The 26,515-nt window shown below is 40.2% G+C and overlaps 1 protein-coding gene across 1 annotated transcript in view; it reads left to right on the top strand.

Moving 5' to 3' along the window:
- Positions 1-10,681: 10,681 nt before the first annotated feature.
- Positions 10,682-26,515, top strand: part of PTER (phosphotriesterase related) — a 66,709-nt gene continuing 50,875 nt past the window's right edge. Inside the window, exon 1 of the mRNA XM_059910113.1 lies at positions 10,682-10,813. The gene's annotated coding sequence lies outside the window, so the exon portion shown is untranslated. The remainder of the gene's footprint in view (positions 10,814-26,515) is intronic.

The following is a 26,515-nucleotide window of genomic DNA, read 5'->3' as shown; positions in this document are numbered from 1 at the left end:
TCGCTTGAGCCTAAAAGCAACTTTTCTACATTGCCTCTCATTATAACTGAAGATAGTTCAAAAGGCAGTGGTGATGGAGGTTTCATTTGGGAAATGAGCATATCAGGTTAGCATTATATTCAACAAACACATGATATCTGTTGGGACTGTTACTTTGAACTGGATCCTTTTCCTGCTGAAGGAAAACTGTGTTTTGCCATAGCAAGAGTTTATTATTTCTTCCACCTACCTAATGTCATGTTTTCCACCTTAACACTCACAGTCAATGAAATATTTTTATGTGAGCTTTCTACTGCCTGTCAAAAGGTGCCATCTGCCTGTTATATGATGTGCTAAGATATTTGTACCTTATCAACTGTTAATTATCATAACAGCCTGCAACTTGTTTTTTTTTTAATTCAGTGCAGCTCTGGGTGTCTCGGCTTAGGTTAAAAGTGCCGGCTGACAGAACTACTCTCCTTTTACACTTACTACAGGTTCTCTGGATGCTGACAGAAACATTTTTTTTATGCTGATAAATCAGGCTGTCCTGTTATCTAAAAGAGGAAAGAAGGCAGGCAAAAAAGTTAGGGAAATGAACATTTCCATGACTTCACCCAGGCCAGAAGGAAAGTAATAGTCCCATCTCTGAGGGGTCTAAGTGATATCTTATTCCCACACGATTTATTTTAAAATATTGAATTTGCTTGATGTTAAAAAAAAAAGTATGTTGTTTTCTATTACTATAATAAATGATGTGACAAAGAGTAGCTTGTCCTTTTATATAAGTCCCTGATTAATCTCAAATCCTGTCTTTTCCACTTTTATTCCTCTTTGCCTATCTCCCACTGATTAGAATAATCCAATAAGGCTGGTTTAGGACCACAAATCTCTGCAAAACCACAGGCACTGCTAGGGCTGGTGCACCTACAAGGTCACGTGTGATCAGTGAAGAGCCAGACTAGGGTTTCATGCAATTTGTGGGCAAGAAACAACTCCAGAACAAGGCAAAGGAGTTCTATGCAACCTTTGAGGAATTTTACGGCACAGAGGGATTTTTTGGTTCTCAAAAGCACTTGGCTGCTTTTATACAAAGCATGACATAAACAACTGTCTTAGGGCAGGCACACAGAAACCACCAACATCTCCATTCTGAAAGCTTTGCCAGTGGCATCACTGGAACATGGTTTCCAGAGCACACAATCGAAGGCACATAGAAATGTACCAACATGTTACAAAATAAGACAATCAACATTACTTTCAGGCCATTGATACCAAAATACTGCTCCAATCAAAATAAAGAAACAAGTTCATTAACATCATTGCCTTTTTTTTTTTTTTAAACAAAAAGCAAAGCCAGCACTTGCCTCCAGGGTCTTCTCTTCCCCATTCCCACTCCATCCCTGACAAAGTCACAAACTTTCTCATATCTCATATCACCATTGGGTCCGAAACCCTGGTTACCAGGTTTCTTTCTGTTGAATGACCTAGGTTAGGATGTTCCGTTGGGAGAGCCCAAGCCGTATGAAGATGGAGCAACGACCCTCCGTGCTCTTCCCCGGGTGCCGTGGTATCAACTGGGTTCCAGTGTGACCTGCGGTGAATCAGAAGTCTCTCCTGGCGCCCCTCCAGCCTCAGGCTCTCCAGAGCTCCCCCTGCCCTAATTCTGGCAGGCGGGCTGATGAAGCCAGAATTGCTCTTATCAACTTCTTATTCTCCCTGCACAACTTCCTCACCCCACACCACACCTATACAAAGGGAGTCTTTGTGAGAAGGACCATGTACGCATTCACCAGGAAAAGCTTGGGGTCTCTGATTTAAACAGCAGTGGAGTAAGCCAGTACCCATCACCCTCATCCCAAATCCCCCAAGTACAAAGCAGTCCTTCTTGCAAATACCTGTTTTGTGACTCCGCTGGGCCTCTGTATGCTCAGGCTCTGAACGTTATAGAATGTTGAGTGTTAACGTTAAAATAGTCTTCTCAATACGTAACTACTGTGGACATTATTCCTCGGGGAATTATAATTCTTGTAAGACTAAGTCAAGCTCATTAATTGGTTATGGAATTTAGCAGACTAAAGTGTTTAAATCTGCTGTTGAGGGCATTTTTAAAGTCACGTCTGCGTTATTTTCCTTGTCTGTGAGAAGTAAGTACCATCATTAGCTAACGTTAAAAACAAGGAAAATTTGGGCAAAACCGTGTTAAGAAATATGGCATTTGCTGTCACTTTGCGACTCTGATTTTTAACAGTAATATTTTTCCTACTCTTTGGGATCCTACATCCAGGAGATGGTGACGGTGGGTGTGCCTGAAATACTGGGTGTCTCCAAGGATAGACAGGGAATAATGAACATAAAGTTCAGGAGAGTGGCTGTCCTGCGATGGGGGTGAGAGGTAAAGAGACCAAAGAAGAGGGTGCGAGGGGCATCTATGGTATCAGTAATGCTGGGTGGTGGGTTCACAGATGTTTATTTTATTACTAGGCCTTTTACCTTCCATAATATTTATTGAATATATTCTTCTGTGTCAATTAAAACTACCATGTGCCTGATATTCAAATAAGACTGCCTGTTAATGCTTCCACACAACTATGCACCTTATGTTAAAAAAGATAGTTCTTTATTAAAATGACCATACCATCCTCACATCCTATTACCACCTAAACACCAGAATAATGAAATGCTTTATTTTAGGGAACGTTAAGAAAAAAGAATGCCAGCTTCTAAAATAGAAGTTTTCCGATTACATCTGTTACTATTAACACATATTCTAACCTTAATCTCGCACACATGCCGTGATTATGGAGTGCTTTCTGACTCACTCTGCTTCTCTCAAGTTAAAACCTTCCTCGGGGACTTCGAACTCTTGGAGTTAAAAGCCCTTTTGAGTTTGGATCTTTCTCAGCAGTCGGTGATTTTTTTAAAAAATCCCAGTGAATGTCCTTTGCCTCCCTCCAAAAGGAGAGCGGTGGATACCAGGTTGTTTTTAAGATCTTCTTCTGGCTCTAAACATCTCTGATTCTGTGACAGTCAAGGAGTGTTCGCTTTCTTTTCCAGCTTCTCTGCTCTCAAAGTATCGCTTCCTTCCCCATACAATCGAAGAAAAAGAAGACTGCTTGGAATTAGGAATTACTTTACTCTCTGACTTCTCACGTCTTTACTCTCCAGTGTGACTAACCAGCAGAAGACCCCCTACGTCCTCCCACCCCCTACACTCTCCCCTACAAACACGCACGCACACGCACACATGCACACACAGTATACACAGAGCCTGGACCCACAGACTCTCCAGCTCACATTTAATACTGCTTCTACTGATCTGCGCCCCACACTCATTCCCCTGTCTGAATAATAACAACTAACATACCTTGATCCATTTGCTATGTCTTGTGCTAAGAAGCTGACTTGGATTACCGGGTAATGAGTTCTTAGCCTTTGGGTTTTGGAGTCAGAGAGCCCTAGATTTGAATCTCAGCTTAGCCCTTTATTAGCTATGACACCTTGAGCAAAAAGACGTCACATCTCTGAGCCTCAGTTTCCACATCTGCAAAATGGGGATTATGCAAACAAAAATCTTACAGATGTTTACAAAGCGCTGCTAGAATAGAGACTGGCACACAGATTGTGGATAAATGACAGTTATTTCTGTAACTATTATTCACCTTCCTGACAGTGCTGCTATACTGGCCATTATTTCTAGGTTCTTCCTCCTCAGTGTCTCGCCCAAGGCTCTGATACTTGATTTTCCTGCCTCCCGCCTGGGTTTTGAATCCCTTCTCCTGACCCTTTGATTCCTGGGCTTCTGTCTGTTGCTCCTCACATGGGTGGTCTCTTAGAGTATTGCACCCTGAGGCCCACCTACCCTCTTATCTGAAAACACACTATTTACTTCATTCTATTTACTGTTTCTTCTTTTCTCCCCTTTTCCCAGTTCCACTGAGATATAACTGACATACAGCACGGGGGATGTTTAAGGTGTACAGCGTAATGATTTGACTTACATACATCATGAAATGATGATCACAGAAAGTTTAGTGATCACGCATCATCTCACATAGATACAAAATTTAAAGAAATTTAAAAAATAGTTTTTCCTTGTAAATAACTCTTAGGATTTACTCTCTGGACGATGTTCACATATAACATACAGCAGTGTTAATTACGTTAATCATGTTGTACATTGCACCCCTAGTACTTACTTATTTTATAGCTGGAAGTCTGTGCCTCTCGACCCCCTCCACCTAATTCCTCCCCACGCTCCCACCTCTGGTAACCCCAAGTCTGATCTCTTTTTCTGAGTTTGTTTGTTCTTGAAGTCTAACTGACCTACACCACTACTTCTCTACGCTTCAACCATAATTACCTCTCCTGTCTAGCAAACCTCCCAGTCTTATTCTGAAGACTCCAGGTAAGACAACTTCATATAGGGTACCACTTAATCCACATACAAACCCTATGAAAACACAAGGTCTCTGCCACCTTCAACACATAAACTCTATCTCTGGTCCTAAGACAGCTTCTTCAACTCCCATCTTCTCCCAGTGGGATGGGGCACAAATCAAATCTGCTAATTCACGTGGCCTTTCTTAGCTGCAAGAGAGGCGGTGAAGTCTAATCTTTTTTTTTTTTAATTTTATTTATTTATTTGTTTGTTTATTTATTTATTTATTTTTGGCTGCGTTGGGTCTTCATTGCTGCACGCGGGCTTTCTCTAGTTGCAGCGAGCGGGGGCTACTCTTTGTTATGGTACGTGGGCTTCTCATTGTGGTGGCTTCTCTTGTTGCAGAGCACAGGCTCTAGGCACGTGGGCTTCAGTAGTTGTGGCACGCAGGCTCAGTAGTTGTGGCACACGGGCTTAGTTGCTCCGCGGCATGAGGGATCTTCCCGGACCAGGGCTCGAACCCGTGTCCCCTGCATTGGCAGGCAGATTCTTATCCACTGCGCCACCAGGGAAGCCCAGTGAAGTGTAATCTTTAATTGGGTGGCCATAAACCCTGCTAAATTATTAGCATGAAAGAAAAGGAGAATGGATCTTAAGAACAACCAGCAATCTGCCCAAGGAAGGTAATCGTGTTTTCATTTTATATGAGGACACCGTGGCTCAGGGAAATGAAGAGGTCCCAGGAATTGAAATCAGATTTATCAGACTCTAGAGCTACCGCTGAAGGTACTGTTTGGTTCTACCTGGTTCCCAGTGTTCACAGAGAATGGAGCTGCCTCCAGCACATTCTGTCTGGAGATTCGTTCCAACAGAAGGCCCTGATTTCCCCCCCTTATTCTAGCTAGAAGATGGAAGCAAACTCTTCTCTTCAGTTATTTTAGCCACAACATGATTTTTATATACCCTAGTATATTGTTACTTCTCTTAACAATATTTACTAAGCAAGACACAATTTTGCCAAGTACTCACAGGAAAGAGTTCTTTAGCGCAAGGTTGCACAGGCTGTGTTCCTTACATAGCACAAAATATTTAAAATCAGTATTTAAACAAGGTTTCTGGAAAGCAATTTTAACTATCTCTGTGGCAAAAAACTACACACACAGACACACAAAATTTTAAAAGATCCTGAAATAAAAACACAGAAATTATTCATATTACTTAAAGGGAAAAAAAAATGTCGAGTTATTTGAATTATACATTCAAGTCATCCTTTTAATGTTTGCTTCAAACCCACATTGTTCTGTTTTTCAATACTGAGAAAACTACCATTTGGTGTTCTTCACAGACACACATGCCTGGACTTAGAGTTAATGAAGAGCTTCCGTGCTGAGTTTTTTTTTTTTTTGGTGGGGGGGAGTGGGGTTTAATATCATTCTGTTTCTCTCAAGGCTGTATTTAATATTAGAGATCAATAATCACATTATCATGTGCTGATAGATGCCTCTAACACAAATAATTCTCTCAAGGATTTGGAAACCCTCATGGAAGGCATTTCACATTAGTTATTAATGGCTGGCTAAAGGAGGGTGGTTTTCAATTTGCATATGGCATCATCTCATCCTCTTACCAGGATAAATACTACATTAATCAGGGTGGGCTCTCTGCTTAACAAATAATCCCATCTCAGTGGGTTAAGACATCAAAAGGACACTTTTCACTCACATTTCCTCATAGTTAAGGGTGGTAGGAGGGCTCCGCTTTACATGGCCATTCAGATACAGCCCCCTTCTCGCCTGGGGCTCCACTCTCCAGGTTCCAGAAATTCTCTCCATCCTGCCCATGAGTGGAGAAAGAGCGGAGGATGTTGGGTAGGTGGGAGTTTTTTGAGAGGCCAGTTCTAGAAGGCATACCACATCCTATTGGCTGGCACTCAGTGGCAGGACCACATCTAACTGCAAGGGAGCTTGGGAAATGTAGTGATGTGTCCAGCAGGCAGAAGATTAGAAGGAAATGGGTTTAGTGAGCACCTAACCACCAAACATCACTGAGTCTCTGTCACAAATACCAAAAGAAATTGCTAGGCCAGGAAAAAGAAAAAAAAAAAAAACAACCTCCCTCCCACCAAAAAAAAAAAAAAACCTAAAGAAACCCCCAGGCTGTTCACTTTAAAAGTTTTTTTTTTTTTTAATTAATGATGATACAATTAAAAATTATGACCTTTTCTTTATACTAGCAAATCTAGTGAGAGGAACAGGTGTTCTAAATTCAAGTCAACTTTTATAAGTTATTTACAAACAGCTGTCTGAAATCAAGTCTTTTTTTATTGTGGTAAAATATTCACAACATAAAATTTACCATTTGAACCATTTTTAAGTGTACAGTTCAGTGGCATTAAGTAGTTGCTCGCATTGTTGAGCAACTACTACCACTATCCATCTCCACAGTTTTTACATCTTCCCAAGTTGAAACTCCGTACCCATTGAACACTAACTCCCCATTCCCCTTCCCTCAGCCCCCGGTAACCACTATTCTACTTCCTGTCTCTATGAATTACACTAGTCTAGGCGCCTCACATAAGTGAAATCATACAATATTTGTCCTTTTCTGTCCAGCTTACTTCACTTAGCATAATGTCTTCAGGTTCATCCAAGTTGTAGCACTGTCAGAATTTCATTCCTTTTCAAGGTTGAATGATATTCTATTGTACGTATAGACCATATTTTGTTTATCCACTCATCAGTGAACATGTGGATTGTTTCCACCTTTTGGCTATTGTGAATAAGACTGCTATGAACATAGGTGTAGAAATATCTGTTCGTTTTTTTGCTTTCACTTCTTCTGGATCTATACCCAGAAGTGGAGTTGCTGCATCATTTGCTAACACTATTTTTTGAGGAACTGCTCTACTGTTTTCCACAGGGGCTGTAAAGTCATAATAGTTTCTGAAGACAAATTTGTGACTGGCTTCTACAAATGGTTGTAATGACTCCTTTGTAAAGGAACAGTCCCTATTAAAAAGTTCCCTGGATTGGGGGGGGGGGTGGTTTATGTGTTTTCAATTTAGCTCTTTAAGAACTAGAATATTTTAATTTCACTTTTCCTTTTGCCACTAAGTAATAAAATACATTGAATAGTTAGTTGTATTCTCTGGGAGGTATAAAGAATAGGAATTTGATACCAAAATGTGTGTTGAAAGCTCTGTCCTATCTCTAATGTGACACTGGTATCTAATAGATTTCCCAGAAATGATGGGACTAGTCTATCACACCATGACTAAAAATTAATCTGAGAAAAATCTCTGTAGCACTGTAAATTTTAACTTCCAATTAACAGTTAAAACCTGACTGCAACACCATTTAAGACTTGATATCATCTTCCCCTGCTGCCCCCTCTGACAATCACCTGGATAACTTTATATTTTGTCTTCTCCAGATTTTTTTCTATAGTTCATTTCGGCATAAGTATTTAAAAAATTAACTAGGGTGATGAAAACCTGAGTGCCTTCCAGGAGTTTAACCTGAACAGCAAGGGGTACTGGATGTTTGGATTTGATTTTATTCTCTCTGCCAATTTAGTGTTTCTGAGTACAGGTACTGTCAAAATTCAAAGATACTATGAAAATGAAAAGCAGGTACTGTGGAAATGAGAGTGCATTTGAACTAAACCCTTAACAGGGAGATTGATTTGGAAATCTTTGGTTCCTTAATAATATGATTTTTAACTCAACTATTTCATCACAGACAGATGATGGTACGGTAATATTCTAGGTTTCAAAAAATATCTGCAAGTTAAGCTTTTCCAGGAAGAAAGGCTGGAAAATGACACTGGGTACAAGGTTTGTTGGCAGATTATGATATTTGACGGCAGGACATCATAAAAGACGTCTCTTACCCCTTCTTGTCTGCCTATTATCAGGGCTAGTAGATTTCGGGGCCAGTTCTGAAGCATGTTTATTTTAATTTTTTTTTTTTTTTTTTTTTTTTTTTAAGATTTTGGCCTCACTGCCCAGCATGTGGGAATCTCAGTTCCCCGACCAGGGATCAAACCTGTGCCCCCTGCATTGGAAGTGCGGAGTCTTAACCACTGGACCGCCAGGGAAGTCCCTATTTTAATTATTTTTAAATAGGATAGCATTTGGTGCTTAACCAACAGGAGTGCTTACATCACGTATGATGTGAAATGGAATTATAGGCTATACTCAAATGCCATACACTATCAAGGTTTTTCAATGTTGTACCTTGAATTTGCATGGATTTCTCTCCCTGTGTTTGAACGCACGTATTCACAATAGTTTGATAAAGTTCCTGAAATAAAACTCCTACCTATTAATTTGACGTTTCCTTGAAGCTACTTCTTTCAAAGAGAAATAAAATCTAGAGTAGTTTCTCTTTGACACTATCTTTTTAAGGTGTAAAGCCCTAGGAAGAAGAGCCTGCATGTGAAATCCATCACAAATCTTGCACAATGGGTGTAATGTGGACAGTGGAGAATTTAGTAACTTCCATAAAGGAAAACTGAAGTTATTTTTTAACATGAATCTTGTGTATAATTTCATGTCTGGCAGCATGGACTAGTAAAATACATAACATTGTAAATAATGGACTTTTAGGCCTCACCTTAACAACCATCGTCAGGTACACATTTATACGGCTTCAGGGTTGCCGTACAGGCAATCAAAGTGGCAGGCAGCACTGAAATCACTTTAGAAGCTTCCCTTGACCCATCTATTCATTATACAATCTCAGTATGAGCCCCAGTCATTCTTAGGAATATTCAACTGTCCCAATACTCATGCCCCTGGAGTTCTTAACCTGTACATTTATTCTTGTCTCTCCCACTCCTGGGCGTTATTTTTATCCCCTTCCCTGTTCTTAGGATTAAAGCAGCCATCGTCTTTAAGGACCACTGCTTTCCAAGTATTTTCTCCCTGCCTATCCCTTACCAACCAACTTCTCATACTTTTACCCTCCTTGTAAAACAAAAACAACCCCCCCACCCCTTATTTCCTTTTCTCCTCTTTTTCTCACTTAAATATATTAATGTATTTCCTGGCATCCTATGGAAGTTCCCTGCTCTCTGCTAGGAGGGCAGGTGCTATGACATCACCAAACTGGGTTCTAACCCCGGCCTTGCACAAGGCACTTCTCTGTTTTCTTATCTGTAATCAGAGGAGAAATTGATCCTAACACATATAGATCTAAAAATTAAGATAACAGAGGCAGGCATCTAGAGCAGCAGAGGAGGCCTCAGGAAACATCTTCTATTATTTTTATTACTCTTCTTAAATGACTTCCTTTCAAATGACACCTGGAGGTTCTTCCCATTTGAGTACTCAACTTCTTTTTCTCAGAATTCAGGATAAAATTAATTAAATACACTTAAACACTTAAATTCTGTCCTGCGGCAACGGCTCCTAGCACTGTGTTTCCTAGGCTGACTCACAGGTATTCAAATAGGCTATTTGTCTCATGAAGTGCTGGGGCCAGTGCTTATAGTAGAGACTCTAATTTTAAAGATGAGAAGCCTCAGGCCCAAGAATATGAAACAATGAAGCAATAAACTGACGCCAAACATTGTGAATTTACTAAATGCCACCTAACTGTACACTTTAATATGTATAAAATGGTAAATGTTATGTGTATTTTACCACAATTAAAAAAAAATCATCTGGGAGGGGAAAAAAAAAGGCATAAACCGAGAGTTGCCTGTATTCAGGATGGTTATGTAAATCCTGTTCGTGCCACCCAATTGCCAGTGCACACCCTCTGACTTGTTATCCCCGAAGGAAACTAAAATAGCTACTAAAGCCTCCACGCTGCAGGCTTTTCCGTGGAGAACTGAGATCTGGGGAAAATGCAGCGGCTTCCTTTCTGCCTGGGGGGATCCAGCCCCTAGTCCTTCTGACTCAGCCGCACTAGAAAGAGAAGAGAAACCTCTCCTTCCAGGATATTTGGCGGCTGCCTACAATAGACCTGCGCCCAGGAAGTGGGTTCTCAGCCCAGCCGCTGAGCGGATCCTGAGGCTACACGCCTTCTGCCCGCTCAAGGGTAGGGCCAGGCCGCCGGAGCCTGGAGCTCAGACAGCCCGGAGGCGGGCGGGGCAGGGGCAGTGGCGGGGGCAGAGGCAGCGGCAGGGGCTGGGGCCCGCTGGGCGTGGCCTAGGGCCGAAGGCGGGGCCTGGCAGGAACCTGCTGGGCGTGGCCGAGTCTAGAGGGATCCGACTGGCGCCTGGCGGGCGCGGCCTAAGGAAGGGGTGGGGCGTGGCCGGGGCCCTTGGGATGCGGCCCTGGGGCCCGAGGGCGGGGAGAACACTAGACCGAAAGGTGAAGTGGGCGGAGACTGTGGGGACGTCAAAGGCCCAGTTCCTGCGGAGGGTCCCCGGGGAGAAGGCGGCGCGCAACGAGTGGAGGGAAGGCGCCCGGGAGCCGGAGCGGGCGCGGGAGCTGTGGGCCCGGTAGGAAGAATGGGGTCGCTGCCGAGCTGGGCGCGTTAACTCCTGCAGGGACCCCGGCGGAGGTCCGCCCTGGGAAGGAGTCTTAAAGCAGTCCCTAAGGCTTTGGCTTGTTGCTGCCTTTCTCCTGGCGCTCGGGGGGAGCTGCAAAGACGGGGATCGTGAGGCTGCGAGGCCTGGGAGGCTGGCCTGGGCTTGCAGCTGGCTGGTTGCCCCGAAGTTTAAAGTCCTGCAAAGGCTGGCTTGAAGCCCGAGGCTCGGAGTCCGGCGCGGAGCGTGGCCCGAGGGCCCCGCGTGGCTCGAGCTCAGGGTTGCTCGACAGAAATGCTCCGGGGTCGTCGTTGGGCCGCTGTGCTGGGATGACGCGGGGCGGGGGGGGGGGGCATCTACTCCACGCTTGTTCTCCTCTAATAAGCTTTGAAATCATACCTCTAAGCCTTGGGCCTCAGCTTTCCCCTTGATTTTACCGTCATGGTCCTTCTATCGTAAAGATATTCCAAATACACTTGGGTGCGGATATGATCATGGTATTTACAGCCACGATGTGACATTTGTGAAGACACCTCAGGTGCACTGACACCTGGGGCGGGGGGTGCGTTTAGAGAACTAACTCCTTGGGTGGACACACGAGTCTATTCGTCCTTAAATCACCTCTCCAGTGGAGGAAACTGACAAGCATTGACTCCTTTCCTAAAGGACCGTCACATTCACTGTCATATAGAATGAACGTCAGTAAGAAAAGAGCCCTAAGACTTAGGACTTGGCCGGTTACATTTTATTTTACATGGGCAGTAGGGGTGTACAGCAGTTATCCTGAAGGTCTGATGTAATTCCAGAAATAACCAATCCCCCCCCTCAAAAAGAAACAGTGCACAGGGCAAAGAGAAAGCGATCAGACAACTTGCTGACTGTTGATAACAAGATAGCAACTTAATTTTAAAGAGGATAATTTGAACAAAGAACTCAAGAGTGCTACTTTGTGAAATTCTGTAGTCATTCGTGGAGACTAGATGTTGCTTTATTGTTATAAAAGTGACTAAAATGTATGCAATGTAGATTTTTGGAATAGAATAGCAAAATACGTTTTATTTCCATTCCTTGATCTTAAATCATAATAGAAAGGTCCAAGCCTATATTTTTTGACAGTTAGTAAAAGCTAATCACCAGGGGTCTTCTCTGAGCTCTGTACATGCTAATACTAACTTAAGACAATTTGCAGTGTGCATAGTTAAATTTTGACCCAGACAGGAGCAAAGAACAACAGATCATTTAGAGTCTTGAACAAAAGTCTATGCCAGTGTACTTGCTGCCTTCTCAGTTGGGGCTTGGCCCTGAGATCCCTGGGATTATAGTAGGTAGAAGACCCCTATGTAAGGCTTGCAGAGGTTGCTCTCAGAATTAAGCCTGAAGACAAAATAATGAACTACAGAGAATGGGAGGAGCTACTGAAAATAGAATGGAAAATATCCATTCTTGCTTCCATATGCTTTAAAGTGTTACTATCTGAGGAATCTTTCATCCTTCTCAAACGTCTTAAATACCCCAGTGAACCACACAGTAACATTGCAGAGAAGTCCTTAAGCTGTGTTCTGCTCTATGAACTTCACTGTTAATAGGAGAACCTGAGATGGTTGTTTTTCATATGCCAAACATGACCTCGTTCTTCTGTACTCAGTGGTTCATGTTTTTCTAAAAAAAAGTTTCATTTAAAAAAGCCTTCTCATTCATAGACGTCCCCCCCTCACTTAAATAAAAAAAGGAAGAAGAAAAATAAAATATCTGCTCCCACCTAGTCATCTGGCTCCCACCTCTGTCCCCTTCCAATGAGGCATGGCCATGTGACTTTCTCTGGTCAATGAAATTTAAGTGGAGTGACCTGTGTCACTTCCAGGTGGAAGCTTTAAAAGCCAATGAGAGGTGTGCCCCACTCTCTTTCCCTCTGCCAGGGTGACCACCAATTTTCTAGATAGTGGTGTTCTGTTGGCCTGGGTCATGGAATGAAGACAATCAGAAGAGCCCCCATCACTCTGTGTTAGACATATAGTGTAAGCCAGAAATCAGCCTCTGTTGTGTTTAGACCCCAGGATTTGGGGACTTGTTTGTTAAAGCAGCATAACCTAGCCTATCCTGACTAAGACACTCAGGTAGGGTCTGAGCCACACGTCTCCAAGAATTACTGGTCTCCTTGGGGGCCTAAAAGAGGGAGGATGATATAAGAAGTGTGCCGTTGTGACCACTGTCCCTCTTACTGTGTGGACTTGTTTCCAGAATGCTCCAGAACGTCATGGTTTTAATCAAAGGTGGAAAAAAATGGCATTTAGATGTTTAATTATATTCTGTAAGGGCAGCCAGTATTAAAGTGTAAAGTACTTAAAGGTTCAATGTCCATAAGGGATAGGAATTAAGGCTCTCATTTTCATTTCAAAAAACACTATCTGTCTGTCTGTCTGTCTGCCTATCTATCTACCTATATTTAAAATTTTCCAACTTCCCTGGTGGTGCAGTGGTTAAGAATCTGCCTGCCAATGCAGGGGACACGGGCTCGAGCCCTGGTTCCGGGAGATCCCACATGCTGTGGAGCAACTAAGCTTGTGCACCACAACTACTGAGCCTGCGCTCTAGAGCCCGCGAGCCACAACTACTGAGCCCATGTGCCACAACTACTGAAGCCCGCATGCCTAGAGCCTGTGCTCTGCAACAAGAGAAGCCACCACAATGAGAAGCCTGTGCACCACAACAAAGAGTAGCCCCTGCTCGTCGCAACTAGAGAAAGCCTGCACACAGCAATGAAGACCCAATGCAGCCAAAAATAAATAAAATTTAAAAAATAAAACAAAATTTTCAGCATCCTTCCAAGTTTTCCAATATAAAGGAAAGTTTATGGATTCATTGTTAAGACACACAATTCTTTCCAAATGTAGTTGTATCAGTGGATGCATTTCAGAAATTATTTTGTCATCAAGGGACACTTGAAATGAATCATCCAAACCTACCATTGACTAATATCTAATTTTTTTTTGAAAGCAGCTTCAAAGAGTACTTTAAATATGATTTCTTGGCTTTCTTATTTTGGATCTAAGAGGATCAGACCTAGGTTTTGCTCTCCACATCCTGGAAGCAATGTGTTCCCTCTTTTCCTCTGACTTAAACAGAAGTGAAGCAGGAGCATTTTGCTTAGGGCAGAGCCATGCTGCATTCTTAGGGCTGTTGGCTATAAATCCACTCTCCCTAGAGGTTTACAATCAAAGTTCTCCCCCTCTCTTACTCAGACGAGTGATATGATGATGATAAATTGCTTGGACATGACTGCCCCGAGCTCGGGTGTGATGAATTATGTTGTTCAGGGCACAACCAAAGACTCTCCCTTGTCTGTCGACAACATTGAATGTTGGCAGTTTTCATAAGTAGCTTTCTGCCAATTTTGGTCTCTGCTTTGCATATTAAATTCTCTGTTTTCACAGGTCATGGTTCTTAGTTCTTAATCATCTCTGTCTTCCCCTGAATTCACTTAGCTAATCAACCTTTTTTTTTTCTGTTCCTAGTCACTAAAAGGCTGAGCTATTCTCACAGTTGTGTTCAGTAAACATTGAGTCTTTCTTCATGGAAACTGTTAAAATAATAATTATTAGTCCTTTCCACTAAATCCAGAGTAATAATAGCTTATCTTGCAATGGCTTAATTGGGTAATTATTTAGTGTTTGAAAAGCACTTTGAAGAGACTATTGGTAAATATTATGAATTTAATGCTCTGTTGTATAATTGAAAGTCCACCACAACCACAAAATCCTTAGTATTATTGTGTACCAACAAAGGTGTGTTTCTTAATATTGCTTACTATTTTCAAAACTGTATATTATTGATTTTTGAAATATTTAAAGTATTTTCATACACTCTCAAAGTTATCAGGTTTATACTGTCACATTTCTGGGTCTTGTGTACTACATTCCTTATGTCTCTGAAAAATTAGATGTCATTAGTCTTGGACTCTAATAAAAGTTTGGAGGAAATATGAAGTGGATTCCCCAGTTCAGGGGTATTTCACATCATACAGCTGCCACATCTGTTGTGTGTGGTATCTGCTACCTTTTCAGCAAGCTTTCCTATTAAGCCCTGACAAATCACTGCAATAATGATTTATTTACTCTGAGTCCATACACTGAGCTGTCACCTCATTGGCATCAACATTTGTCAAAAAGGATTAGATTATATTGCATATGCCCAGCCAGACCCTTCGACAGATTTTCTACTCACTTTATAGACCCAGAGCCCCCTGGTTTAATTAAAGGCCACTTCCGTGGCTTGGACTACACAACCTTTATTACTGACTGTATTAGTTTGCTAGGGCTGCATAACGAAATATCACAGGCTGGGTGACTTAAACAACAGAAATTGATTTTTTTCATCATTCTGGAGGCTAGAAGTCCAAGATCAAGGTGTTGGTAGATTTGGTTTCTTTTGAAGCCTCTCTTTTTGGCTTGCTGATGACCTCCTTCTCCCTGTATCCTCATGTGGTCTTCTCTCTGTGTCCTAACCTTTTCTTATAACTACACAAAATAGTCATGTTAGATTAGGACCTACCCTAACAAACCCATTTTAATATAATTATCTCTTTAAAGACCCTATCTCCAAATACTGTCACATTCTGAGATACTGAGGGTTAGGACATCAACATAAGAATGTTTGGAGGGGGTACAATTCAGCCCGTCATACTAGCCTACAATAATAATGGCCTCTAGAAACTATCATTTTGGGAGGTTTTTTTTTTTTAATCAAATTTGAGCAATCAAGTGATAACTACAAATCTTTTGGAAGGTCTACTCAGTTCAGGAACTTCTTAACATTACTTGGAGGAGAGCTTTATGCTTATGACTTATAAGATTGAACTAATTAGATTAAAATCAAAGCAACATTATTAAATGAATTCAATTGGGTTGGCCAAAAAGTTCATTTGGGTTTTGCTATGTTATTGACAAGCCCAAACGAACTTTTTGGCCAACCCAAATATATGGTTTATTAAGCTGTTAACCATAAAATGCACGTAAGCAAGTATATCTTGCTGTCTGAACTATATCATCCAAATATTTGTGATGACAACTCACAAATGTTTCTTACCTAAAATATCCTCTCTGAATCAAAAAAGTGCCATGACTAGTGTGCATACTTATGCCATCAAAAAGGGCAACAGGATATAAAATACACTCTGGTCCTATCGCACATCTTCTCCCGAGAGGGTGATATCTTGTGCTCCCGCTGTTCGACGTGTTCTGAATTCCTGCCTCCATATTATCAACTGAAAATGTCTATGAAAGCCAAAGAGTCTCTGAAGAAAGATGATGAGCCCAAGAGGAAGACAGATAAGCTCTTAAATCTGAAGAAATATCAGGAATGTGAAAGCCTCAAAGACCTCAGTGGGACCTGCCCACATCTATCATGCAGACTAGAATTGATTCTGGAAAACTTTACAATATTCAGCTTTGGAATAGAATCGTAGTCTTTTTTTTTTTTAACATCTTTATTGGAATATAGTTGCTTTACAATGATGTGTTAGTTTCTGCTGTATAACAAAGTGAATCAGCTATATGCATACATATATCCCCATATCTCCTCCCTCTTGAGTCTCCCTCCCCCCCTCCCTATCCCACCTCTCTAGGCGGTCACAAAGCACCGAGCTGATCTCCCTGTGCTATGCAGCTGCTTCCCATATCCACCTCAATACAAATAACTCAATTTTGTTTATTTTCATGGCTGAATAATATTCCATTGTATAAATGTGCCACATCTTCTTTATCCATTCATCTGTCGATGGACACTTGGGTTGCTTCCATGTCCTGGCTATTGTAAATAGAGCTGCAATGAACATTGTGGTACATGACTCTTTTTGAATTATGGTTTTCTCAGGGTATATGCCCAGTAGTGGGATTGCTGGGTCGTATGGTAGTTCTATTTTTAGTTTTTTAAGGAACCTCCATACTGTTCTCCATAGTGGCTGTATCAATTTCCATTCCCACCAACAGTGCAAGAGGGTTCCCTTTTCTCCACACCCTCTCCAGCATTTGTTGTATGTAGATTCTTTGATGATGGCCATTCTGACTGGTGTGAGGTGATACCTCATTATAGTTTTGATTTGCATTTCTCTAATGATTAGTGATGTTGAGTATCCTTTCATGTGTTTGTTGGCAATCTGTATATCTTCTTTGGAGAAATGTCTATTTATGTCTTCTGCCCAGTTTTGGATTGGGTTGTTTGTTTGTTTTTTTTTTTTAACATCTTTATTGGAGTATAATTGCTTTACAGTGGTGTGTTAGTTTCTGCTTTATAACAAAGTGAATTAGTTATACATGTACATATGTTCCCGTATCTCTTCCCTCTTGCATCTCCCTCCCACCCTCCCCATCCCACCCCTCTAGGTGGTCACAAACCACCGAGCTGATCTCCCTGTGCTATGCGGCTGCTTCCCACTAGCTATCTATTTTACGTTTGCTAGTGTATATATGTCCATGCCACTCTCTCACTTTGTCACAGCTTACCCTTCTGCATGAGCTGCTTGTATATTTTGGAGATTAATCCTTTGTCAGTTGCTTCATTTGCAAATATTTTCTCCCATTCTGAGGGTTGTCTTTTCATCTTGTTTATGGTTTCCTTTGCTGTGCAAAAGCTTTTAAGTTTCATTAGGTTCCATTTATTTTTGTTTTTATTTCCATTTCTCTAGGAGGTGGGTCAAAAAGGATCTTGCTGTGATTTATGTCATAGAGTGTTCTGCCTATGTTTTCCTCTAAGAGTTTTATAGCGTCTGGCCTTACATTTAGGTCTCTAATCCATTTTGAGTTTATTTTTGTATATGGCATTAGGGAGTGTTCTAATTTCATTCTTTTACATGTAGCTGTCCAGTTTTCCTAGCACCACTTATTGAAGAGGCTGTCTTTTCTCCATTGTATACTCTTGCCTCCTTTATCAAAGATAAGGTGACCATGTGTCCATGGGTTTATCTCTGGGCTTTCTATCCTGTTCCATTGATCTATATTTCTGTTTTTGTGCCAGTACATACTGTCTTGCTTACTGTAGCTTTGAAGTACAGTCTGAAGTAGCCTTTTTTTAAAATTATTTTTTAAAATGTCTTTTGCAGTAAACTGAGAGCCAGAAATCCTTAGAGGATTGTTACATGGGTTTATAAGAGTATGTTCATAATATATGGGATAATTGGCTGATGGCTTGGAATGAGCTGCGAAACATTTTTCCCTTCAAAAACTGTTTTTAGTTGGAATTATTGTGGAAGCCGGGTGATGGATACATAGGGGTTCACTATACTACTCTCGACATTTGTGAACATTTTTAAAATGTCCATATTAAAAAATTTAAATAAAAGAATTGATTTTTACAAAAAGAACTGAATTATATATATATAGACAAATATAATTATGTAATATAATCATATAAATATATATAAAATTCATTTCTTCTTTATATATATAATTATATATATACTTCTGTGATGCAAAATTTGATACCATCAAATTTTCAGGGACAGATGAAATTTGAATAATAAGCAAATAAATTTGCATGCATATGTAAGAGAATTCACATGTAAGTAGGATGTGGTTTTTCACTCCCAGTCACTCCACAGAAAAGTATTGTTGAAACCTTTCTCCGGGAAAGGCTACAAGGGTGTCTTTGCTAGTTTTAACCTAGGTTATTTGACACGATTTTATTTATTGCTCTCTGGTCTGTGGCACGTCTATCATTTCATGAGTCAGTGCTTTTCTGCGAGTTATAGAGTTTCCCAGGCTGTGGTTTCTCCAAGTTCAGTCTTTATTTATTTATTTATTTTATTTATTTATTTTTGGCTGTGTTGGGTCTTCATTGCTGGGTGTGGGCTTTCTCTAGTTGTGCCGAGCAGGGGCTACTCTTCATTGCAGTGCATGGGCTTCTCATTGTGGTGGCTTCTCTTATTGTGGAGCACGGGCTCTAGGTGAGTGGGCTTCAGTAGTTGTGGCTTGCGGGCTCTAGAGCACAGGCTCAGTAGTTGTGGCGTATGGGCTTAGTTGCTCCGTGGCATGTAGGATCTTCCTGTACCGGGGCTCGAACCCGTGTCCCTTGCATCGGCAGGCAGATTCTTAACCACTGTGCCACCAGGGAAGTCCCCAGTCTTTAACTTTAGAGACTTTCCATTTGCCACTGCACAAATCCATTTAACACAGGAATTCCAGAAGAGGCCACTGGCTTCCAAAGCAAATCTAAGGCCTTACATTGATTCCCCTTTGCTTCTGTGTTGCTTTGAACTTGCCCCCTTATCATCCAGAAAAGAACAAATTCCAAGGGTTCCTCTTTCTCCTGTGGAACTAAATATTTGGGAGCAGCTGAGTGCGTAAGTAGCAAAGATTCTGCTGTTTTAAATAAGACTGAGACTTTGACCTTACAGCTATATTTGACCTGTTAGGTGTCCAGGGAGAGAGAAGGTTCTAGCAAATCCAGTTGCAGTGCTCCTTTTTGACTTTCTTCATTCCTCCCAGGCATTGCCTTTTCACTTTTTGTCTATCAGGGTATTTTGGTAGATAAATTAAAATATTTCAGGCTAAGAGATGCAAGTTTAAAATGGTCTCTGTGAAGATTCTACATAGTTCTATATATTCTTGTCTATTGAATGTCATTTGGTTGTTAGATGTAAGATATGTAAAAGAATATATATAGTTTCTAGCATTAGGGATACTTCATGGGCCTTTGCTATTACTTATTCTTGCTACAGTGAGGTCAAAACCCATTAGTTTCTAAATTCCTTTGCTTTCTGATAGACCAAATCAGAACTGCAAAAGATTTTTTTTTTAATGTGGAGTTTTCATAATGCATTATGTAGGGATACTGTGTTTTTTTGTGAACCTGTTTCCACTTATTTATTTTTATTTTTGTGTTAGTAATACCTTGGCTAAAATAAGTTTTCATTAGTTATTCCTATATAATGTGATGATTTTACAACATTGGCACTAAAGGAGAGTTTATTTATATTTTGTTTCTCTAAAAAGAAAGATGTATTAAACTTTAGAGTTTTATTCTATAAAAATTTGAAAGCTTACTAAGTAGTTGTACTATGTCTGACCACACTGTCTCAATCCATATTCTTTTACACCATATAATATCATATTTATATTTTTAAATCAACATCCTTTAAAATAATGTCAACAATTACAGCGTCAGTAAAAAGGTCTGAGAGTTAGAATTGGATAATAGCTTTCTTTGCCTAATTGGAAGTCAAGATTATATTTCTCATGAGTTGGGGGATGTTATCCCCAGAACAGGAGTTAGTTCCTTAACAGGCCAGAAAAAATAAATTGTTACAAGACATTGCAGAGATGTTAAATGCCTTTTAGTTTTCATAAACTCAGTGTAATAGTCATCAGAGTGAATGAATAAATTTATCATTCATTAGTATTCCTCAAATTTGTCCAATTTGATTCATTCTCGCATCATCTTTAAGAGTGTTTGCTATGCCTATGTACTACCTTCACTACTAATGACTTAACATTTTTTTTAAAACCAACCCACTGTTTTCCTTCAGCCTCATCTTAAGCAAAAATATCCATGAAATCACAGGCTTGCAATGTTTATTACTTTTTTTCTAAGACACGTTCAAATAAATAAATACTTGTTTAAAACATTTTTAAATGCCCATATATCACCTAAAATCAGTGTGAACACCAGTGGACTATATTATCACACCTTCTGAAAACACTGACCAAAAAAAAGCAGATTGACTTTTTCTACTTATCTCACTGCCCACTAAAAAAATAAAATAGTTCTTGGTTGTAAAGCTGGCACAGAGTCATTTTCAGAATAGTTTCTGTACTTGTGCTGTGATGATTAGGAACTGTGAAAACACTAGAAAATGTATATACATATGTATGTGTCTGTATCTAAGTACACGTGTACATAGGTACTGGATCATTTCAGCTGTTATTTAGGAAAGAGCCAAGAGTCTTCAGTTGCTTAGACAATCAGCATCATGTATTTGAGGGCTAATCACCACCATTATTTTATACTAGCGCCTCTATTTTACTTTTAGTCATAAGCAGTATAAAGGGTGATCATAGAAAAGTAATAATCCGGGTAGTGAAATATTTTTCATTCATCTGCTAGTAATAATTTGAAGTTAATAGTAAATACTGTAAGGGACTTCCCTGCTGGTCCAGTGGTTAAGACTCCACGCTCCCAATGCAGGAGGCCGGGGTTCGATCCCTGGTCAGGGAACTAGATCCCACATGCACGCCGCAACTAGGAGTCTGCATGCCGCAACAAAAGATCCTGCGTGCCGCAACTAAGACCCGGCCACAGCCAAATAAATAAATAAATAAATATTTTAAAAAGATAGTAAATACTGTAATGTGGTTTGTTAAGGATGGTTTAACTTGATGGGAGATCAGAATAGAATTAGAAAGATATCAATAGTTTTTACATTCCTTGTATAGCAATGTTGTGCCTGATTTTCTACTACGCATATATCCCCATTTGTTTAACGTCTAAACTCCTGGGGAGTGACTGCAAAACCGGTTTAGAGGTCATTTGACGCCTCTTCCCACAGAATCAGAGGAGGTGTATCTGGAAAGAACGTTAGAAATCACCTTGCTTATTAATTCCTTTGTTTTATTAATGAGAAAACAGGCCCACAGACTAAGTGATTAACCCAAAGACACACTGAGCATATCAACTTTTTTGTTTTTGGTAACGTTTAAGTAGTTGGTAAACTTGTAGCTTTTCCTCATTTTGGGGAAATAGTGATATTTTCATAAAGTAGGATGTTGTCCCATCTGTGTGCATTCTTCCATTTTTAAAACACAGTAACTTAACATTAATTTTTGGCGGCACTTAAGGTATTTTATAGCTTCTAGCTTTTTTTTTTAATTGAAGTCCAGCTGATTCACAATGTCGTGTTAATTTCTGCTGTACAGCAAGGTGACTCAGTTATACAGAGAGATACATTCCTTTTCATATTCTTTTCCATGATGGTGTATCCCAGGATACTGAATATAGTTCCCTGTGCTGTACCGTAGGACCTTGTTGTTTATCCATCCTATAGATACTAGTTTGCATCTGCTCATCCCACACTCCCAGTCTTTCCCCCCGCCGCACCCCCTCCCCCTTGGCAACCACAAGTCCGTTCTCTATGTCTCTGAGTCTGTTTCTGCTTCGTAGAAATGTTCATTTTTGTCATATTTTAGATTCCACATATAAGTGATATATAGCTTCTAACTTTTGTTTGTATCAAATAGAAGATTAACCTATTGCATATTATCAGGAATGATATCTGTTGCCTTCAGTACATTTGAACAAGAGAGGGAAACTGATATTTTTTTAAGCAGCGTCAAGGTACATTTTCTATAATAAATAAAACTTCTGTTCTTATGGTTAGTGCTCTTGGATTCAAACCTCCCTGAGTTCTTGATTTTTAATCTATGTCTAATAACAACAAAATAATAGAAAACTGATCATCAGATGTAATAAAAGTTTTGATATGACTTCATAATGAAAAATGTATGAAATGAGTTACTGTGAAGAATAGGGCCAAGAAGTGAGAGTTTAGTTTCATGTGATGCCCAAGCAAGAACTCGCGGAAGACTAGGGTAGCAAGGGCCATAGAATTTACCTATGAAATTAAAAATCACTTCTAAAGGAGGGACAGCTAATTTTGTTTATGTAATAATTTTCTATTGCTCCACAGCTTGTTGGTAAAAGCATCTTTGAGCACTTAGAAAGCACATCTGTATCCGCACTGTGTTCCAATTAAAAAAGTGTTATCAGTTCTTTTTGGAAACTGAGCCACGGCGTAGTTCTGAGATCTCCCAGGCACACATAATTCGAGAAAGGGAAAATTAGTGACCATTCCCCGCTGAATGCTGTGATTTGCCATCACCAAGAAGGCAGGCAAAGTCTTAATCATACAAGAGACCTTTGCCAGTTGGTAATTCCTCTGCTGTTAATGCTACCGGAGAGTCCATATTCCAAATCTGCTCCCTGCGGCTTCAGACCTACAGCAGCTCTGAAGCCTGTGCCTCCTCTCCAGCCACGTTAATTGACTCCTCATCCATAAACGTTTCTAGAACGCCCGCCACGGGCCAGTCACGGTGCTAAATGCTGGCCGTGACGCGGTTCTCACTTAACACTGAGCAGAGAGGAGGCTTCCTTGAGAGAGAGGATAATCCGTCTGCAATGCTCCTGCGGTGTCTCCAGAGAGTATCAGAGGATTAGAGGGCTCTCCAGTGGTCACACTGCCTGGCCAGGCTCTGCAGCACGTGCCATTTGTCACTGACACAACATACTCACTTTACACCACGGCTTCAAACCAAGGAGAGTGTCGGGGGCTGGGCGGTGCTCCTCTGAGCCTTGATCTGATGCTTGGAGAGAGCGTCTCCCCTCATTCCTCTCTCAGCGATAAAGAACAAGGTGTAGCTTCCGTGCTCTGCTCAGATCCGAGCAGAGGAGAGGTTTCCTGCCCACAACCTCTTTTTGCTTCATCCCTGTGTGGGACTCTGGCTGTGTCCCCTACTAGGGTCTTTGGTGGCCTTCCTTCTTCCCAGAGTTAGTGACTACAAAGATGCCAGGCAGACTCTCATGAATGCTGATAATCCGGACTCCATTCCTGCCATACAGTCTTTGTTTGGCCCTTTATTAACTGGCAAACATTTTCTTTTCAGGAGCACCTTGTCTGCTTGCTGTCACAGCTGTGTAACGCCAGCTACTTCAAAATTTAGCATAAGAGTATTAATTGCGTTCTACCTACATGTTGCATATAATTTGTCGTAAACCTGACTAAATTATAAACTCCTTAAAGACAGGGACCACGTCTGCTTTTCCTTTCTACACCACAGAGAGGGAACTGACCTCCTTTATTACTGTTGTATGAGTCCTAAACAAACAAAAAGAAAAACAAACCACAAGAAAAACCTTACATCTTGTGAGAGGATGTCTCTTCAATGAAGAGTCGCAAGGCAAACGCTACTGCACGATGCGCTGACCTTTTGAGAAGTGAAATGTTTTATCGCTGAGCATGACTTTTTTTAAAAAATATTTTTTAAGCTTTCATATTACAACAACATGGTTCCATCACAATTAATCTTATATGGTAATGCAGTGACAATGAGATGATTTCTCTGGAGAATCTATGCTAATACTATTAGAATGCTCTTACAATGTCAAAATGATTGCGGTGGAAGCATGTGGGGACTGTGAGTATGTGATTATGATATTCTAGTGATGGGTGATTACCATAGGAAACTACTAATGCAACTCTGCAGGGACTTGCATTATGAAGCCATTATAACGTGAGATTATAATGACACAATAACTTGGATGCACATTAATGATGTGAAAACTAAAAGCTAATTTGAATGCAAGTAGTGTTTCCATTAATTTGTAATTAAACACTGAAAGCAATGCTTGTTTAAATTTAAGACAGAGACATACAATCCAGAAATGAAAATGGTGGGAAAGAAGGCATGCTTAGGAATGGTTAGAACCATTTACAACTCTGCCCTTTGGTACTTACTTGGGGTGAAAGCTCACCTCAAAGTGGCCTCCCCAGACTTTCTCCCCCTCTGCTGGTCCCCTAAAGTAACCAAAAACTGCATCAGGACACAAGAACCCTGGACCCAACTCCCATTTCTATCACTGCCATCACTTAGCATTTTAAGCCTTCTTGTTTCATTTTTGAAGTGCGCATGATAGTATATTACCTCCCTCAAAACAAGAGACTAAAGCAATTTTTCTTCCATTAAAAGTAATGTTTTAAAATATATGACAAAATTATCTATGTTCAAAATCCAACAAAACAGATAAGCACAGAGGAGAAAAAGAAAAAACAACTAAAAAGAAATTCTACCCCTCGAAATGGCCTCTATTAGCATCCCTGGGTATTTTCTTTTTTTCAGACTATTTCCTATGCATAGGGTATACATTTTTTTCCATTAAACCTTTGTATTATACAGTAATAAGTACTATATTATACAGTAATAAGTAAAATCTACTTATTAATTCTCCCCCTCCCTCCAAGTTGCAAGATCTATTTCTTTTTTTTTTAACATCTTTTAGTTTTATTTTTAAACAGCTTTTAGTTTTACTGATCTTTGCTATTGTTTCCTTCATTCTTTTTCATTTATTTCTGATCTGATCTTTATGATTTCTTTCCTTCTGCTAACTTTGGGGTTTTTTGTTCTTCTTTCTCTAATTGCTTCAGGTGTAAGCTTAGGTTGTTTATTTGAGATTTTTCTTGTTTCTTGAGGTAGGATTGTACTGCTGTAAACTTCCCTCTTAGAACTGCTTTTGCTGCATCCCATAGGTTTTGGGTCGTCGTGTTTTCATTGTCATTTGTTTCTAGGTATTTTTTGATTTCCTCTTTGATTTATTCAGTGATCTCTTGGTTATTTAGTAGTGTATTGTTTAGCCTCCACATGTTTGTATTTTTTACAGTTTTTTTCCCTGTAATTGATATCTAGTCTTACAGTGTTGTGGTCGGAAAAGATACTTGATATGATTTCAATTTTCTTAAATTTACCAAGGCTTGATTTGTGACCCAAGATATGATCTATCCTGGAGAATGTTCCATGAGCACTTGAGAAGAAAGTTTATTCTGTTTTTTTTTGGATTGAATGTCCTATAAATATCAATTGAGTCCATCTTGTTTAATATATCTTTTAAAGCTTGTGTTTCCTTATTTATTCTCATTTTGGATGATCCGTGCATTGGTGAAAGTGGGGTGTTAAAGTCCCCTACTATGATTATGTTACTGTCGATTTCCCCTTTTATGGCTGTTAGCATTTGCCTTATGTACTGAGGTGCTCCTATGTTGGGTGCATAGATATTTACAATTGTTATATCTTCTTCTTGGATTGATCCCTTGATCATTATGTAGTGTCCTTCTTTGTCTCTTGTGATAGTCTTTATTTTAAAGTCTAATTTTGTCTCATATGAGATTTGCTACTTCAGCTTTCTTTTGATTTCCATTTGCATGGAATATCTTTTTCCATCCCCTCACTTTCAGTCTGTGTGTGTCCCTAGGTCTGAAGTGAGTTGCCTGTAGACAGTATATATATGGTTCTTATTTTTGTATCCATTCAGCCAGTCTATATGTCTTTTGGTTGGAGCATTTAATCCATTTACATTTAAGGTAATTATTGATATGTATGTTCCTATTACCATTTTCTTGTTTTGCATTTGTTATTGTAGGTCTTTTCCTTCTCTTGTGTTTCCTGCCTAGAGAGGTTCCTTTAGCATTTGTTGTAAAGCTGGTTTGGTGGTGCTGAATTCTCTTAGCTTTTGCTTGTCTGTAAAGGTTTTAATTTCTCTGTCAAATCTGAACGAGATCCTTGCTGGGTAGAGTAATCTTGGTTGTAGGTTTTTCCCTTTCATCACTTTAAATATGTCCTGCCACTCCCTCTGGCTTGCAGAATTTCTGCTGAAAGATCAGCTGTTAACCTTATGGGGATTCCCTTGTATGTTATTTGTTGTTTTTCCCTTGCTGCTTTTAATATTTTTTCTTTGTATGTAATTTTTTTAAAAGTATTTTTAAATTTATTCATTTATTTTTGGCTGTGTTGGGTCTTTGCTGCTGCGCACGGGCTTTCTCTAGTTACAGTGAGCGGGGGCTACTCTTTGTTGTGGTGCGCAGGCTTCTCATTGTGGTGGCTTCTCTTGTTGCGGAGCAGGAGCTCTAGGTGCGTGGGCTTC

This window comes from Balaenoptera ricei, chromosome 2 (assembly GCF_028023285.1).
Source record: "Balaenoptera ricei isolate mBalRic1 chromosome 2, mBalRic1.hap2, whole genome shotgun sequence".
Classification (NCBI taxonomy): Eukaryota; Metazoa; Chordata; class Mammalia; order Artiodactyla; family Balaenopteridae; genus Balaenoptera; species Balaenoptera ricei.
This window is presented reverse-complemented; position numbering and strand designations above follow the sequence as displayed.